This window comes from Octodon degus, unplaced genomic scaffold (assembly GCF_000260255.1).
Source record: "Octodon degus isolate 3935 unplaced genomic scaffold, OctDeg1.0 scaffold00089, whole genome shotgun sequence".
In the NCBI taxonomy this organism is placed as follows: domain Eukaryota; kingdom Metazoa; phylum Chordata; class Mammalia; order Rodentia; family Octodontidae; genus Octodon; species Octodon degus.
The window spans coordinates 2,209,064-2,224,239 of record NW_004524665.1 but is presented as its reverse complement, the minus strand read 5'-3'; the positions used below and the strand labels follow the sequence as shown (position 1 = coordinate 2,224,239).

The window sequence follows — 15,176 nt, the reverse complement described above, 5'->3', positions numbered from 1 at the left end:
AAAAAAAAAAAAAAAGAAATCCGCATGGTTGTTTGGTTCTTCTAAATGAGATAGGGGCTTGGTCACACAAGGACTTTTTGAATGAACTAGGGCAAGGCGTTTTTTGGTGGTGAAATTTTTACCCAGACTACACACACACACACATGCACACACACACACACACACACACACAAGCACACATAAGCACACACACACACATGCACACACACACACACACACAAGCACACATAAGCACACACACACACAGTGATTACATTTTTTCATAGGATGCATTTTAATTTAATATTTTCACCTTTTTTTAAAAAAAAATATTTTCACCTAAAAGGCCAAATTTAAAATCAGGACCACCTTATACAAGGAAACTAGTTGTGTTTTAAAATTTATTAATAATGATGCAAGACTAGGAATGCAAAAAGAAGACCAAGTAGGTAAACAACACTTGGCAAAACAACACCAGGGAAACAAATCTGTCTCAGTTTAGATTGCAAGAGTTACCACCTCCTCCCTCCATATACGCGCAGTAAGCAGCGTCATGAACATTAATTACTTTCTGCTTGGGTCCCAGCCTAACAGCCTAACGTGCCTCTGGTGAGCTGTTTGAGCACCAGGTGAGATTCCAGGCATTCATTTCTGCTATGACAGTGGTCCCCAGACTTATCTCTGGGATCATCCTGGGCTGATGGCTCTTACTGGCCGTTGACTTCAGGGAACTGAAGTCCATGTAGAACTGCAGCTCTCCTTGGTGAGCCTGCCGCCTCCTGAAAGGCGATGCTCAGCGGGCCGTGCTGCCACCCCCAGGATACCCCCAGTTCCCTCCCAGATCCAGGATGGCTGGGGGTTGCCGTCAGGTCTCTCCTATTCTCCCTCTGCTTGTCCGGATTTTCCCTGGGGCTCGCCTCACTTGCAGTCTTCTACCTCTGACCAATTCTTCAGCCTCCCTGGTGCCTGTCTCCCTGGCAACCTCTTGCATGTTACTCCTTGATTACTTTCTTGCACAGCGAGTCATTTCTTACAAACCCACAGTCCCCTGCACTCTCCCTGCATTGATGACCCTCAGCCTCATTCCATCCTGCCGTACAGACGGCAGGGATCTTCTTTGGGATCTCCATGGCGCTGTGGCCTGCAGCTACCGCTGAGGGAGGGGGCAGTGCCCTCTGCCCCAGATGCCAGGGACACACTCACCTCTGGCACAAAGGGGCCTGCGTGTGCGCGTCTTTCCAGGTGGTGGCAAGGTGGCCCTTGTGATTCCTGGAGCCAGCATAGATCTGGGCCCAGTCAGTGGGAAGCTGGGATCGTGGACTGGGCCAGGAATTAAACAGGGTGATGTATTGCCTTGGGGTGAGTCAGGGAGGGGAACCCAGAGCCTGGAGACAGGATCAGTCCCAAGCCTCCATGCTTGCCAGGGGCTGTCCTGATTTAACCCTGAGAGTCCCACGTGCCCCCAGGAGTCCTCTCAGTCCAGGGCTGACTTGAACAAATGGTCACCCTGACCTCACCCCAGGTGGCAGATGGGGGCTGCACAGAGAAGCCCTGATGCAGAGCCTTCCCATGTGCAGGCCACTCTTGTCTGGGGAGGTGACCTCAGAGTTGGGGGGCGTTCAGGCTGAGGGACCCAGATCGGCTGACCACCCTGGGCTGCGTGAGGCTTGCTTTTCCCTGGCTCATCAGGCCTGCGTCTCTCTCTTCAGGTGGGAGCTCTCTGGCCCCACTCGCTGAGCAGGAAAGACGGGCTGGGAACTCAGCCATACAAGCGGGTTTATTGCTTAACCTGAGCCGGACCTCTGTGTGCGAGCAAGACAGAGACTGTATTTCTGACAGGGGAGGAGGCTTTTTACAGCACTTTGGGGCGGGCCCTTGAGGGGGTGGGTCAGGGACACAGCAGCCCGTAACCTGCTGACACGTGGCCTGCTGACGTGTCCCCTGCGACCTAAGTAAAATGAAACCCGTGTTTCTCAGATGGTGGTGGGCTCCTGTGGATGGTGCTGTTCCACTCACCTTGGTCACCTCACATGTGGTCTTTGGACCCATGTCCCTGAAGGTCAGGGAGGGCAGGGGTCGGTGATAGTGGCTAAGAGTAGACGGGGACCCACTGATGTGGAATTTGTGAGGTCTTTACAGTAGTTTCTGTGAGAGGAGATGGCCTTTGTACACTGAGGATTTGCGATTCCAGACCCAAGGCTGTCCTGGGGGTCACCCTTGTTGTCATGGAGGAGGGGGCAGTTGGCCTTCTGTGTTTTAGGGTACAGGCAGAGAAACAGCCGGGAAGTGAGGGCCCCACAAACAGGGAGATGCATGCCAAGACCAGTGACCCACAAAGGCATCCTTGTTTTTCAGTGCCAAAGTTGTAAGGTGCACAGGGACTGGCAGCAAGGACAGGAGGTGGCCAGGTGGAATAACAAGTCTGACTCTACACTTCAAGGACAGCAGGAAGCTGTGAGCAGGTGCAGATGTGGCCTCGAAACCCAGCCCGGGATGCTGGAGGCTGAGCTCTGGAGGGCAGGGCCTGAGAAGGGCTCCCCTAAGGAACACAGGCCCCAGAGTCTCCACCCCCAGTGCCCCATGGTGGGGCTTCCCCCTTTCTGCTGTGCAGTGGCGCCCGCCTCTGTCTCCTGGGGAGGCTGGTTGGGGCAGCAGCTGAGTACAGGGGCAGGGGCTGCGCCTACGCTGGAGGAAGGGGGTTGCAAGGCCAGGAGCACTGAGGCCCTGGAGACATTTGCCCATAGGGGGCAAAATATTGATGGCTCCATTTCCTATGGTCCCTGGTGGCTGAGAGCCTGATGTGGGGAGGGGGCTTCCCAGGGCACCTGCCTGACCCACAAGGGCTGCCCAGGCCTGAGCCCAGTAGGCTCCTGACTCCTGAGCTTGCAGAGTCCAGGTGCCCCTGTCAGGGACACAGGCCCTTGTCAGTGGGCAGAAAGCCCTGGGAGGGGGTGAGAGGGAGAGAGAGCATCAGAGTGGTCTCCAGGGGGCAGGGGCCAGTCAGGACCAGAGGGAGGTCAGGGCAGAGGAAGAGGGGAGAGCAGGGGTCAGGGTGGGGAAGGGCAGTCACGGGGAGGATGGGCCAGGGGGTGGGGTGGGGTGCGGAAGGTGGGGAGGGGTAGGAAGGACAGATCTGCTGCTCTTCACTGGTGCCCTCCTTAGAGTGGGAGCAGGACTCGGGGAGCCCAAAGCTGAGGTGTCACAGTCCTGTTCCCTTAGGATCTATCCTTCGGATGTCACAAAATGGAGATCCTGGAGGAGCTGTCTGAGGCAGCAGGCCTTGGGGTGGAACTGGTTGTGTGCTTTGCGGCACTGGGAGGCCAGGAGGTGATGCTAGGGCAGTGGAGGAGTAGCTGGCACCAGACATGGGGCTGCAGGGTCCCTCGCCATTCACACCTCCTTCATTCAGAGTGCTGGGGAAGGCCAGAGCCTGTGGGCCTTCATCCTAGAAATATTCACGTCCAGGTTCTCTTCATTTAGAAGCACCGATGCAGTTATTTTCATGAACCCTGAAAATGTTCCCTTCTGTAACAACTTTCTCTTCATGGCCCATTATGCACGTTATGTAACAGAATTTAATGTCCTTCAGCAGAATCTCCGTAATTTGGAAATTATGTAACAGGGAAAGTGAGCCTTCCGGGAGCCTTGGATTATAGAACAGTATCATCCAGCTCATGAATCATTTTCTATCTCCAAATGAAGCCATGTTTTACTCTCGAGACAACTTCTACCATTCCCTCTGCTGCCCTGTGCCCTGCTATGCAGGAAGAAGGATACCTGGGGACACAGGTTCCCTTGGGTGCTGTGGGGAGTCGATGGGTGGGTGTGGCGGAGAGGTCTTCAAAGAGCAGACACTCAGGATGTCAGGGAACAGGAAGAGGTGCCTCATGAGGTGGCGGCTCCTGGGGATTGGGCTGGCCGGGCACCAGGACAGGGGTGTCCCTGCCCCAGATCACCACTTGGAATGACTGACTTTGCTCCAGGGTGCTTTTCATCAGCTCAGGGAAATGAGAGTGAAGAGGAGGGGTGGGATGACCTGGGCAGGTTGAAGGACCGGAGGCACAGGGAGCTAAGGGGCCCCACCGCGTGCCAGCGAGGAGGTGGATGGGGCCAAAGGGCAGGAGCCAGGGCAAAGGCCTCACCTTGAAGCAAGGATGTGGAGGATAGGGTCCTTGCGGGCACACCTGTGGGTTAGCATCTCACCTTGGGTGGCAGGCAGATGTGATATATTTTGCTTCTCTAGTTTGAAGAAATTGATACCTGATAAATACGTAAGTCGACACCTACTAAGTACTTGTACAGAGTCCAACGTGCAAGATGAAGCGCCAGCGCATGCGCACCCCGTGTCTGTCGTGATAAGCCAGCACAAGTAGCACACCCACCACCTCACGCACTCATTGGTTCTTCGTGGTGAAACATTCAACACTCGTCTCGTCTAGCTCTTGTGGAGTACTCAATAAGAACGGGCCATGGATCCGTGGTAGAGCACTGGCCTAACGTGTGGAGGCACTGCGTTCCACCCTACCCCCACCCCAAAATAACTTCCTATTGATCCAGTCAGCTGCCTGTGCAGCACAGGGCCAGAACTTATTCCTCATAGCTAGCTGTCACTTCCAAACACGGGCCAGCCTTTCCCATCCCCCTCCTCAGCCTCCAGTAACTTCCCTCTGACTGCTTCTGTGAATTCAACTTGCTGTAGACTCCTTGTATGAGTGCGATCTGTGGTATTTGTCACTCTGGGTCTGGCTTTCTCCACCTAACCTAATGTCCTCCACTTCCACCTTTGTTGTTGCAATGCTAGGACCTTGCTCTTCCTCGTAGTCACAGTGTGTGATCCACGTCTCCTCAGCCACCGTCCACATCCACGACTGGGAACTGTGGCCTGGGCATGCAGACGTCTCTGTCACCGCTTCTCAAGGCCTTTGGGTGCATGCTCAGCTCAGTGGGTGTCTTGGACAAGCTGTTGAGCCTCTCAATGCCTCCATTTGTTTCCGTTCCTATAAATGGGGGTGCTCGTGGTCCTGCGCCTCATCGGCGTGAGGAGAAGTCAGTGGTGAGATGCAGGTGTGTGCGCAGCACCCACACAACAGGTGCACCTCTACCCTGCCACTGAGCTGGGTCAAAGCCCACCTCTGAGTGTGAGTGGAGCACACAGCTGCACACAGTTCTCTGAGCCTCAGTTTCCCCCTCTGCAATGGGAGCTGATACAGTGTGCATTGTCCAGCTGGTGTGAAGGAGAAACTACTTTTATTTGTAAAATCCTCCACCACCAATCCTTAGGATGCACATTGCAAGCTGTGTTGTCTCCCTCCTATGTGACATGGCCTTGAGCAGTCAGTCAGGTTGACCAGGGCAGAGATGAAGGCGGAGCCAAGTGTGGGCTGTGACCAGGAGGACATGGATGGCACTGAGGAGCAGGGATGGGGCTCGATACCAATACTGGTGCAGACTCTATAGCCTCCACTCTAGGACCAGAACAGCAATCCGAATTCAATCAAAGGCCGGGTGTGGCGTTGCATACATATAATCCCAGCACTCAGAATGACTGCTGAGGTAGGGGGATTGTTGTGAGTTCGAGGTGAGCCTGGCCTACAGAATGAGCTCAAGAGGAGCCTGAACTGCATAGTGAGACCATCTCAAAAAGACCAAAAAAAAAAAAAAAAAAAAAAAAGAGAATTCAATCAAAGATTTCCAGGAAGGAAGGAAGAACTGTAATTACCACCCTAACTGTGGCGGCCTGAAGAGGTCCGCATTGTTAGTTCCCTCTTTATTCCTGGGAACAAAAGAACTGCCCATTCTACCAGAATTAACCATTTCCATGAAGCCAAAAGTGATAAGAAAAAAATGTACATATTCAGGAGAGTGCTGGGTGGGATGGTGGGGGAAGAAAACACTCACAGTAAGGAAGTACAAATCTGGGGGCGGGGGATATAGCTCAGTAGTAGAATGCCCACCAAGCACACGCAAGGCCCTGGGTCCAATTCCTAGCACCAAATAAATAAATGTCAATAACATCCAAAGTGCAAAAGAAAGAAAACAGTACACTTTAGGCAGTAGGAGACACAAAGAGAAAATATGTATTTCAAAAAGATCCGCCACCAGCTCACTTTCCCCTATGTCCCCAAGAAATTAACAAGAGCAACTTGGAGGCTGCAACCCTGAATACTGTCAGGAAGTCAAGCCACAGAGATGGCTTAGACCAAAAGCCACTAGGAGGCCAGGGGAAGAACGCAGAGAAGAGAGGAAACCCCAGGTCCCTTCCATCCCCAGGAGAGTTGGGGAGTACAGGCAGGAAGCTCCAGGCGGGGTTCAGTGAGAACCTTGTCCCCACTAGAGCCTACAAGCTCCTCCCCCCGAGAGCTGGGCTATGCAAAGCCAGCTGTGTCAGTGAGGTTCAGAGGCCCCATGCATGGGGCATGAGGAACCCCAGGACACTGAGCTCCTCCCTCCAAGCAGCAGTCCTGTTAGCACAGAACACAAATCCTTTCCTACCCTGAGCTCAGCAGCAGGGGCAGCTTGGATGTCTGTCTTTTCCTGAATCTTCACAGGGAAAGACCCTCTGCCCATGCTGTGGACTTCTGGCGCCAGGACAGCCATGGTTCAGGGAGATGGCTTCTGCACGCTCTTGGGGCTGCTGGCCGCCGGGACCAGGCATGGCCACAGGCTGATGGCTGCAGGCAGGAGTGCCAGGCTCTGAGTGCACCAGGCAGATTGGGACAGGAACTCACAGATGGCTGAGCACCTGGGACTACTTCCTCCTCCAGCCCCTTGCTTGTATTTCCAGGGAGAGATGCACAGAGGGGAGGCTTGGGGGAGGGGATCCCTGCATTCTAGAAGGCTGTTGCAGGTTTTACTCTACCCTGCCTTGGCATTCAGCGTCTCTGGCCTTGATGCATGCCAGCACTTGTGGCGCCCACCTCCAAGGAGGCCGGGTCTCTTTGGTCTAGAGTGCTAGCAATTAGGGTCCAGATGTCTTTGTGGGTAATTAAGGGGGCAAGAGAAGGGCCTGGGACTTGGCCAAGGCTCCAGGATTAGGACTTTGTGATCCCAAATGCCTGAGCACCCAGGGGAGTCATTCAGGTTCCGTGCCAAGGTGGAACTTGGAAAAAGAAGTATACAGAACCTAGGGCTTTTGAGTGTGTGTGTGGGGGAACAACAGCTGCCATGTGACATAAGTTGGCTTGGGACACCTTTCCTTCCTCAGTCCTTTCCTTCCTCAGTTTCCTTTGCTTTCCTCTCTGTTGGGGCTGGTGCCCATTTCCAGTTTTGCTCCTTTTCCTTTCCTGAGAGAGAACCATTAGGGGAGATAACGCCAGACTTTGTATCAACAAGGGATGTTGTCTAGGGTTCCACTGCTCAGGGGCAGGTGGGTGCTCTGAGTCCCCTTACCTGCTGATGACTCAGTGTTTCCGAGCAGGTGCTACCTTTGCTGTGGCCACTGCCAGCTTCTGAGTAGGTGACCAACCAGCCTTTGTTGATGAACTTGTGACCCTAATTTCCAGATGAGGAAGTGGGCTCAGAGGAGTTAGGTAAGCAGAGGAGACAGGCTTGCAGAGCTTGTTCCAAGGGAGTGGCCACCCCGGGTTTGCGGGGGGTTCCTTGGGATTAGGTTTGCTGGCTGAGCCAGGAGGCCTTCTCTAGACACTTTCACCCTATCCCTGTCATGGCTATCCCCCCTCCACCCCTGCCCCTTCCCCCTGCATGAACCTGCCGAATCCCCAGGCCCTGAGCTGCGCCGCTGCACCTTGGTGGATTCTAAGTAGCACAAAGGCGAGGAGGATGTCGGGGTTTCTCTTTCATGGGACAGCTTGCCTCTGATGTCCAGTGTGTGTGCACAGTGTGTGTGTGTGTGTGTGTGTGTGTGTGTGTGTGTGTGTATGTGTGTGCATCCTTGGGGATGCCAGTGGGCCCCTGCCTCAGCCTCCATCTCGCCTGGCCCTGCCCAGCCTGGCCCCGGCAGTGCCCAGCGGGTGTCTCCCCTATGGACAGCATCAGGAGAGGATGTGGTGAGTCCCCAGGTGTCGTGGAGCCCGCTTCAGCAAGCTCAGTCAGAAGGGCCTGGTCCCCGCCCTTGAAAGAGCTGGCTCCTGAGCTCCCTGGCTGCCTGTTGGTGATGGTGGAGGTACGTGCAGCTGTGCCCTTGGAGGGTTTCCATCAGGAAGGCAGCAGGAAGCTGCCCGTGCTCCCAAAGCCTCTCTTTTTTGTCCTGGATGGTGATAGGGCAGGCAGGGTGGGGAGTCTCGAGCCATGGGTGGGGTCTAGGTGGCTCCCTGCATGGTTACTCCAAGTCAAAGCCTTGTGTCTCATGGAGCATGGGAAGGAGCTAGCATTCAGGGCAGCGGGGATGGAGACTGTATGCCAAGCGTTGTGATGTGCTTCTCTGAATTGTGTGCATAGGGTCAAATATTTAAACAACAGGCAACAAGATGTAGAAATACCCATCCTTATAAAGCAGGTGGCTGGAGCAGGATGGCAAAGCCTTCTTGGAGGGGGGAAGGCTGAGCTGCCACACTGCTTTCTGCAGGCTGCACAGGGGAAAGGGACCTTCCTGAGGCCCTGATACCACAACCTCGAGCTTCAGGGCATACACTACCAGGATGAGCCTTGTCCATGTGCTGTCTAGCCCGGCTCCCAGCCATGAGGTCCTGGCTGCCCTGCCTATCTGGCAGCCCTCCGTTGGCACGGACTGAGCTGGGCCTTGTCTGGGGAAGGACGTTCCAGTGCCATCTTGATGCCCCTGGTGTAAGGAGCAGGCTCGGAGGTACCCACTCACCAGTCCTATGGGGCCAGAAGCCATGGCAGGGAGCTTGAATGGCTGTCCCCATGTGGTCAATCTTCCCTGAACGATGGGAGCCGGAGCTCTGGAGGACTGGCAGCTCCCCGCAGCCACGCTCAAGATGCTACTTATACAAGGACGACTGTGCTGGGTGAATCACCTGGGGCCGGCTCGGGTAGTTTCTATTTCTGTAGACACTCGAAAGTCATGGCACACGCAACTGGTGAAAAATAGCCCCTGCCAGGGTCCTAGGAGGAACCTCCATGAGCTTCCTGGGAATAGAAGCTCACCCACCGGGTTGAGTTTCTGCCCAGACTTTGCTCACTGCCTGCACCGATCGACAAGCAGCCAGAGCTCTCAGCCCCTGAAACAGGAGATGCCGGAGCAAGCTCTGCTGACCACCCACATGACACACACAGGGGCTCAGCATCCGCAGCCAATCAGCTGTGATGACTTCCCAGCACCCGGTCCTTTCTGCTTCTCCCTCTAAACTCCAGGAGTGCTAGATGTCATGGTGGCCCTTAGCTGCTTGCTGTCCTAGAGTGATGTCCTTGTCTTCCTTCCAAAGATTTCCCAGACAGACAGACAGACAGACCTATGCATGCATGCACACATGCATGAATGCACACACACACATGCACATACGTGTTTTTGACTTTTGGCTATGCAGGCATGCAAACCCTCCAAGAAGACTGGAGAGTGCATGTTCCCTTCCTGGAAGTGTGCTCTCCACATCTCACGTTCTGGTTCTACTCAGAGGGCAGGGACCCCCGCCAAGCCCCCCCAAATAGCTGGATAGGCTGCGGCTGTGCAGCTTAGGAACCTCTGGCCCCACCCCCTCACTACACCCCGAGGAAGTTCATACTCACAGAGGGGAAGTGGCCCTGCCCCGAGCAGGCAGGTGGCCAGGCCTGGAGAAGTGACATCTCCCAGCTCACTCAGCTGCATTGGAACGATACAGGTAACAGCCTTGAGGCCACTTAGGGAAACTGAGGCAGGGAACCTCTGGTCTCATTTTGCTCTTGTTAGATGGACTCTGGGAGACTTCTCTGAGCCCACAGGGCTCTGTGGGGCTCTTCCCCCCAGCTCCAGTTCCCTGTGACAGCAGAGGCAATCCCCAGGGAAGTTTCATGACGGCAGCAGCAGCAGGCACAGTAGTCACCGATTTTGGATGACATTTTTCTTCGAACCCTCCACTTCCTCCTGATCTGAGTCAGGGTTTCAGTGTGAGGTCAGTGCGAGAACTCCTGTGGGCAGCCCTGGTGCCATCCCTGTGAGCTAGCCTATATGCCAGCACCCTCCCTGGCCCTGCCCACTCCCTCTGCATCTCGTTGGAAATCACCAAGCGCTCTTGGGGATCGTCCTGCAGGCCCTGAGCAAGGTGCGTGTGCCGTGTCAGGGAGGCGTGTGGGGGCTTAGGGCCAGCCACTAGCAGCTGTCACTTCCCTGCCCTCTATTCACCTCTGTGGATAATGGCATGGTATTAATTTCTTCCTCACAAGGCTCTTGAATTCAGTAAATGAGGGTGGCTGCTTGTCCCTGGTGAGCGCCTGGCCAGCTGTCACTGCTATCATCTATTGATTGCTTTTTTGCTGCCTTTGTTGTTTTTGTTTTTGAGACAGGGTCTCACTATGTAGTTCAAGCTAGTCTTGAACTTACTGTGTAGCCCAAGCTGTCCTTGAACTTGCGGCGATCCTCCTGCTTCAGCCTCCTGAGTGCTGGGATTACAGGCGTGCGCACCACCATACATCTCTTGAGCCTGAAGGTGGGGTCTCTTGGGAGAGACCAAGAGGGAGGACACAGTAGGAGTTAGAACCCAGAAAATTCCAGCTATATCCTTGACAGTGAGGATGCAGGTCAGGGAATGTCTGCTGGCCAGTCCTGGACTGGGCTATGCGCTGTCCATGATGGTGGGGATGGGACAGGGTACAAGATGCCTGGATGACCGCCCCTCCCCCTCCAGGGACAGCTTGGCCAGGCTTCACTCCTCCGTCTTCTCCTTTCTTCAGTCTCTTTCTTCCTGAAGGACTTTCCCAGGGACCAGGCTTATGAGGCTCGATGAGTTAAAGGTCCATGCCCTGGGTTGCCACAGGACAGCAGGGACACTCCCCTGTGGTATGCAGAGGGGCCTAACGGTCCCCACTTGGCCACACTGGGCAGGCAGTGTGGGAGGATCGAGGTGTCAGTGCTGGAGGGAGGATGTGAGCTGACACAGGAGCCAGGCAGGTGCAGGAGTGGGGGTGGGGCTGAACACGGGCTCAGGCTGTGAGACCCACTGGTCCCTCTTTGCCTGTTGGACACTGGGGAAACCCTTCAGCACCCTTGTCTGTGAAATGGGTGAATGGCAGCATCATAGGAGTGTGCCTGTCCCCTCTGTGGAGCTTTCAGCATGGAGCCAACCACATGTGGAGTCCCCAAGCAGCCCCTTCACCCAACTCCAGTGACCATTCTACAGTCAGCATCCGAGAGATGCTGCCCCTGGGCTCTATGTCCCTGGAGCCCTATGCTTTACTACAGCATGGCCCAGAAGCCCCCTGGGCTCCGCAACCCTGCAGTCCTGGGGTACAGGCACAGCCTGCTGAGCTGTCCCCAGGGCAATGGTAGGCACCTGCCACCACTGAGTATCCACCCAACCACAGCCCACACTCTGCAACCAAGGACGCAGAATCAAGGCTTTGGGTGGGGCAGGCCCCAGGTCCCCTAAACTGAACACCTGATGCGGCACCTGCTTTTCTCTGGAGGGGAGGGGGTGCTACCACCCAACATGGCTCAGATCTGATGCCCAAGTAGATGAGGGCTCTGCATCCTGCAGGTGTCTCCAGCTTGTGCTCTCTGTGGCCCAGGTCCAGGGCTGGGCGGAAGGAAGGTGGGTTGGTGCCGAGTCTCACAGCTGGGTCTCAGGGCCTTGTAGTCAGGCCAGATGAGCTGGTGGGTCGGGAAGGTGAGGGCACCATGGGCTGCAGGGGCCACAAGGCTTTGCACCTGTGCAGTCCACACAGTGGCAGGGTTAGCAGCAAGAGCCAGAGTGGTAAGGCAGTTTCCAGGGCCAGAACTGCAGGTGGGAGCCCAGGGAGCCACAGGAGAACCAAAGCCTTGGACTCCGGGTCTCCACGTGGGGCATAGTTCTCTCCTCTTCTTGAGAAAACACATTTGAGCATGGTGGCATACACCTGTAATCCCAGCACTTGGGAGGCTGAGGCAGGAGGATCACCACAAGCCGTGGCCAGTCTGGGCTCCATAGGAAGACCCTGTTTCAAAAACGAATAAACAAACAAAACCAAACCAAAAGAACAACATGAAAAAGCACAAAACAGTGATATGTTTGGAAAGGACCTCATTTCAGGGTTACAAACTAATACAAGCACCCTCCAGGGAAGACCCTGCCTCCTGTGTGAATGTCCCCCACAGCACACTGGGCACATAGGTCTCGATCGTTGCTTGTGTACCTCTGGCCACAGAGAGCTCACTACACAGCAAGGCTACATGGTGTGACAGAGACACAGGTCTGCTTGTGGCTTCAAGCGGACACGCAGCACGGCTTGGGCATGGGTTTCCCTCTGTGGGTCAGGAGCACCCTGGTCCTTCTCGCCTCTTCGGGTGTCGTGGGCCTGGCTTCTCTCATGCAGGCCCTGCAGCCAAGCAGCCTGCGGTCCCCGAGCAACAGCGCTCCTCAAGGGCCCCTGTTCCTCTTCTACATGTTCTCAGGGAGCCCAGGTTCCCCTCATTTCTCACTTTCCTGTTTTCAGGAAAACACACACAGAAATTCCCGTTTTCATTTCAGCTGTGGCTGCATCAGGATTTGGGGGCGCAAATATTTGTTCCTTTCCAATTTTCAGCAGCTGCCTTCTGGTCTGAGCTGTGACTCACGCGTTACTTAAGAGGCTGTGGGAGAGACTGCCTAGAGGTGCCCAGGGCGCGTTAGTAATACCAGAAGCTGCAGCGGGGCGGTGAGGGCTGATAAAAAGCCGTTTTCTCTGTGGTCTGAGGAGGAGGTGCGGAACGTGGCCTTTGCCTGTGACACCGCTGGCCCTCGAAGTGGGATCGATTTGGTGAAAGACTTTGTCTTCCACAGCGGACATCCTCTGGTGTGAAGACCTCGCTCTCCACCCGCTCAGCGCGCTCCTTGTTAACTGCACCGTCCGGAGTCTATTTTCTGTCTAGCTGGTCGGTGATATTTTAAGAGACCGCATTGAGGTTTCTAACTACAACGACTTTTTCATTTCGGTCCACTTCTTTTCTCATCTCCCTCATGTTCCCACCACCTACTGCTGCGCTGGGCTCTTGGGAACGTACACTGCAAGTTTACGTTTTCCTGAATGCTATTTGTTTGTTTTCCTTACCTTTGACTTGGGTAGAATCTCCCTCACCCTGCCAAGTCTTTTCCCTACAGAAGCTTACCTGGTCGGCGGCCCTTCTTCTCTAGGTGTGGCTGATGAACCAGAGATTATTCATCTGTTGCTTTTTTCATTTTCTCTGTCTTTCATATTGACAAAAGATGCTTGGATTTTTAAAAAGCGGATGCTCCTTTGATAGGACTTATTAATATGAAATTATAAAATAATATTTGTATAGACCTTTATGGAGTTGCTCCTCTTTCTATATTGAGATATTGTGATGTTTCACTTTTGGTTTCTACCGTAAATTTTCTCTTCTTTTTGCCCCTTGAAGGTAGGTGAGGTAACATAACCTAAATACCCAATTTGAAAAATGTTAGTTTCAGTGTCTACATTTGTTTGTCCTACTATTTGCTCACTAAACTTTGGGAGAGTTATAGTTTAGATTTTTTTCTATATTTTTTGCTTCCTCTTCATGGTCAGTCTGGCATTTGATGTCTTTTATGTTGTCTTTTTTTTTTTTTTTTTTTTTTTTTTTTTTTGGTGGAACTGGGCATTGAACTCAGGCTCTTGCACTTGCCAGGCAAGCGCTTATTCTCCTGAGCCATCTCCCCGGCCTCTTATGTTGCCTTTTATTCATGAAGGCTGACCTAGGGGGAGATAACACATTTTTAAAAATTGTTTTGAAGAATCTTGGATGGCGTTTCTGCTGCTTCGGTCTCATCTTTTTTCTAACTGATGCTTCTAATTCTGTCTGCCACTTTATGCCTTGCTCCCAAATTCTTCAAAGATATTTTTGAGGGTTTTTTGTTTTTTGTTTTTTGTTTTTTGTTTTTTTTTTTTGACAGAGTCTCACTATGTAGTCCAGGGCCTTAATCTCAAGGCAGTTCTCCTGCTTCAGCCTCCTGAGCGTGGGGATTGAAGGCGGGAACCCCCACATACCAAAGTGTTCAATTTTGACCCAGCTGGCAAGATTATGCCAAATCAGCTGGTTAGCTCAACACATTTCATTGAGTTTTGTGTAAATCTCACACTTTGCTGTACCTCTAACCCACATCTGACCACACATTTCTTTGTTATGTAGGGAAAATCGAAAACAGTGTTTATTATCTTCTCCGAGCGTTTGATGTAATTTTTAAAGAAACTAAAAAAAGAAAAAAGAAACGTAAACTGTTTCTGGATTTCATGTGTCTCATGATATCACTAGAAAGTATATAAAAACCGAGAGAAAAAGAGAACAGATTTGAAAATCACCTACCAACCTGCTGCTAGAATGCAACACTATTGAGTGCATGGAAAAATTCATTTTCGTTGTTTTCTTTTACGCGTGGGTTTTTCAATCATAGTTAAAATCATTCTGCATGCATAGTTCGGGGTTTTTTACATAACCTAGTCAGCATGAACAACACAGACGTATTTTCCATTGAGCAGATCAACTCTTGTGAAATTAATGTCCTGTTGGCATTTAAAAGTATTTGTGTAGTTCTGTGACTAGAAAAAAATACCAAGGTAAGCATTTTTTGTATGGTTTTTGCCAGGGTTATAGCTCAGTGGCATAAGCACCTGCCTCGCAAGCGCAAGGTCCCAAGATCAATCTCTGGTACCAGAAAGAAAAAAAAAAAAGAATAATTTATATATGTTTTTCCTTTCTTTTGTGTACTTGACTTATAGTGAAGTCTAAGAATTATTGACTAAAAAGCTAATGCAGCTTTTCTGGTCTTTTTAAAGACTGAATCCCAAACATGTGCCTGGCCATGAACAGGCACCTGTGTACCAATAACTATTTCCCTGGACCCTGTCCAGGCTCTCCGCCAAATTAAAAAAGTAAAAGTTTTCATCTCTTTTTAAGTCCTCTTCTGAGAACTATCTTTGTCCTTTGCCTGTTTATTTAGAATCTCTTCACAGAGAAAGAACATAATCTAACATTTTGTGAGTGTTTGGCTTCTTCCGGTATGTTACTCAATGTTTCCTATTTTAAGAAAAAAAAAAAATTCAGGGCTGGGGAGATGGCTCAGTAGAATAAACACTTGCCTGTCAAGCGCAAGGGCCTGAGTTTGATTCCTGGTCCTGCCAAAAAAAAAAAAAAA

General features: G+C 52.5%; 1 protein-coding gene across 2 annotated transcripts in view; it reads left to right on the top strand.

The window, feature by feature from the left end:
• Window positions 1–15,176, top strand: part of Gpr55 (G protein-coupled receptor 55) — a 45,391-nt gene that overhangs the window by 18,310 nt on the left and 11,905 nt on the right. Inside the window, exon 1 of one of the 2 annotated variants that reach the window (XM_023722276.1) lies at window positions 9,675–9,716. The exons of the other annotated variant lie outside the window; for it this stretch is intronic. The gene's annotated coding sequence lies outside the window, so the exon portion shown is untranslated. Of the gene's footprint in view, window positions 1–9,674; window positions 9,717–15,176 lie in introns of those variants that run through there. 2 annotated transcript variants of the gene reach the window in all.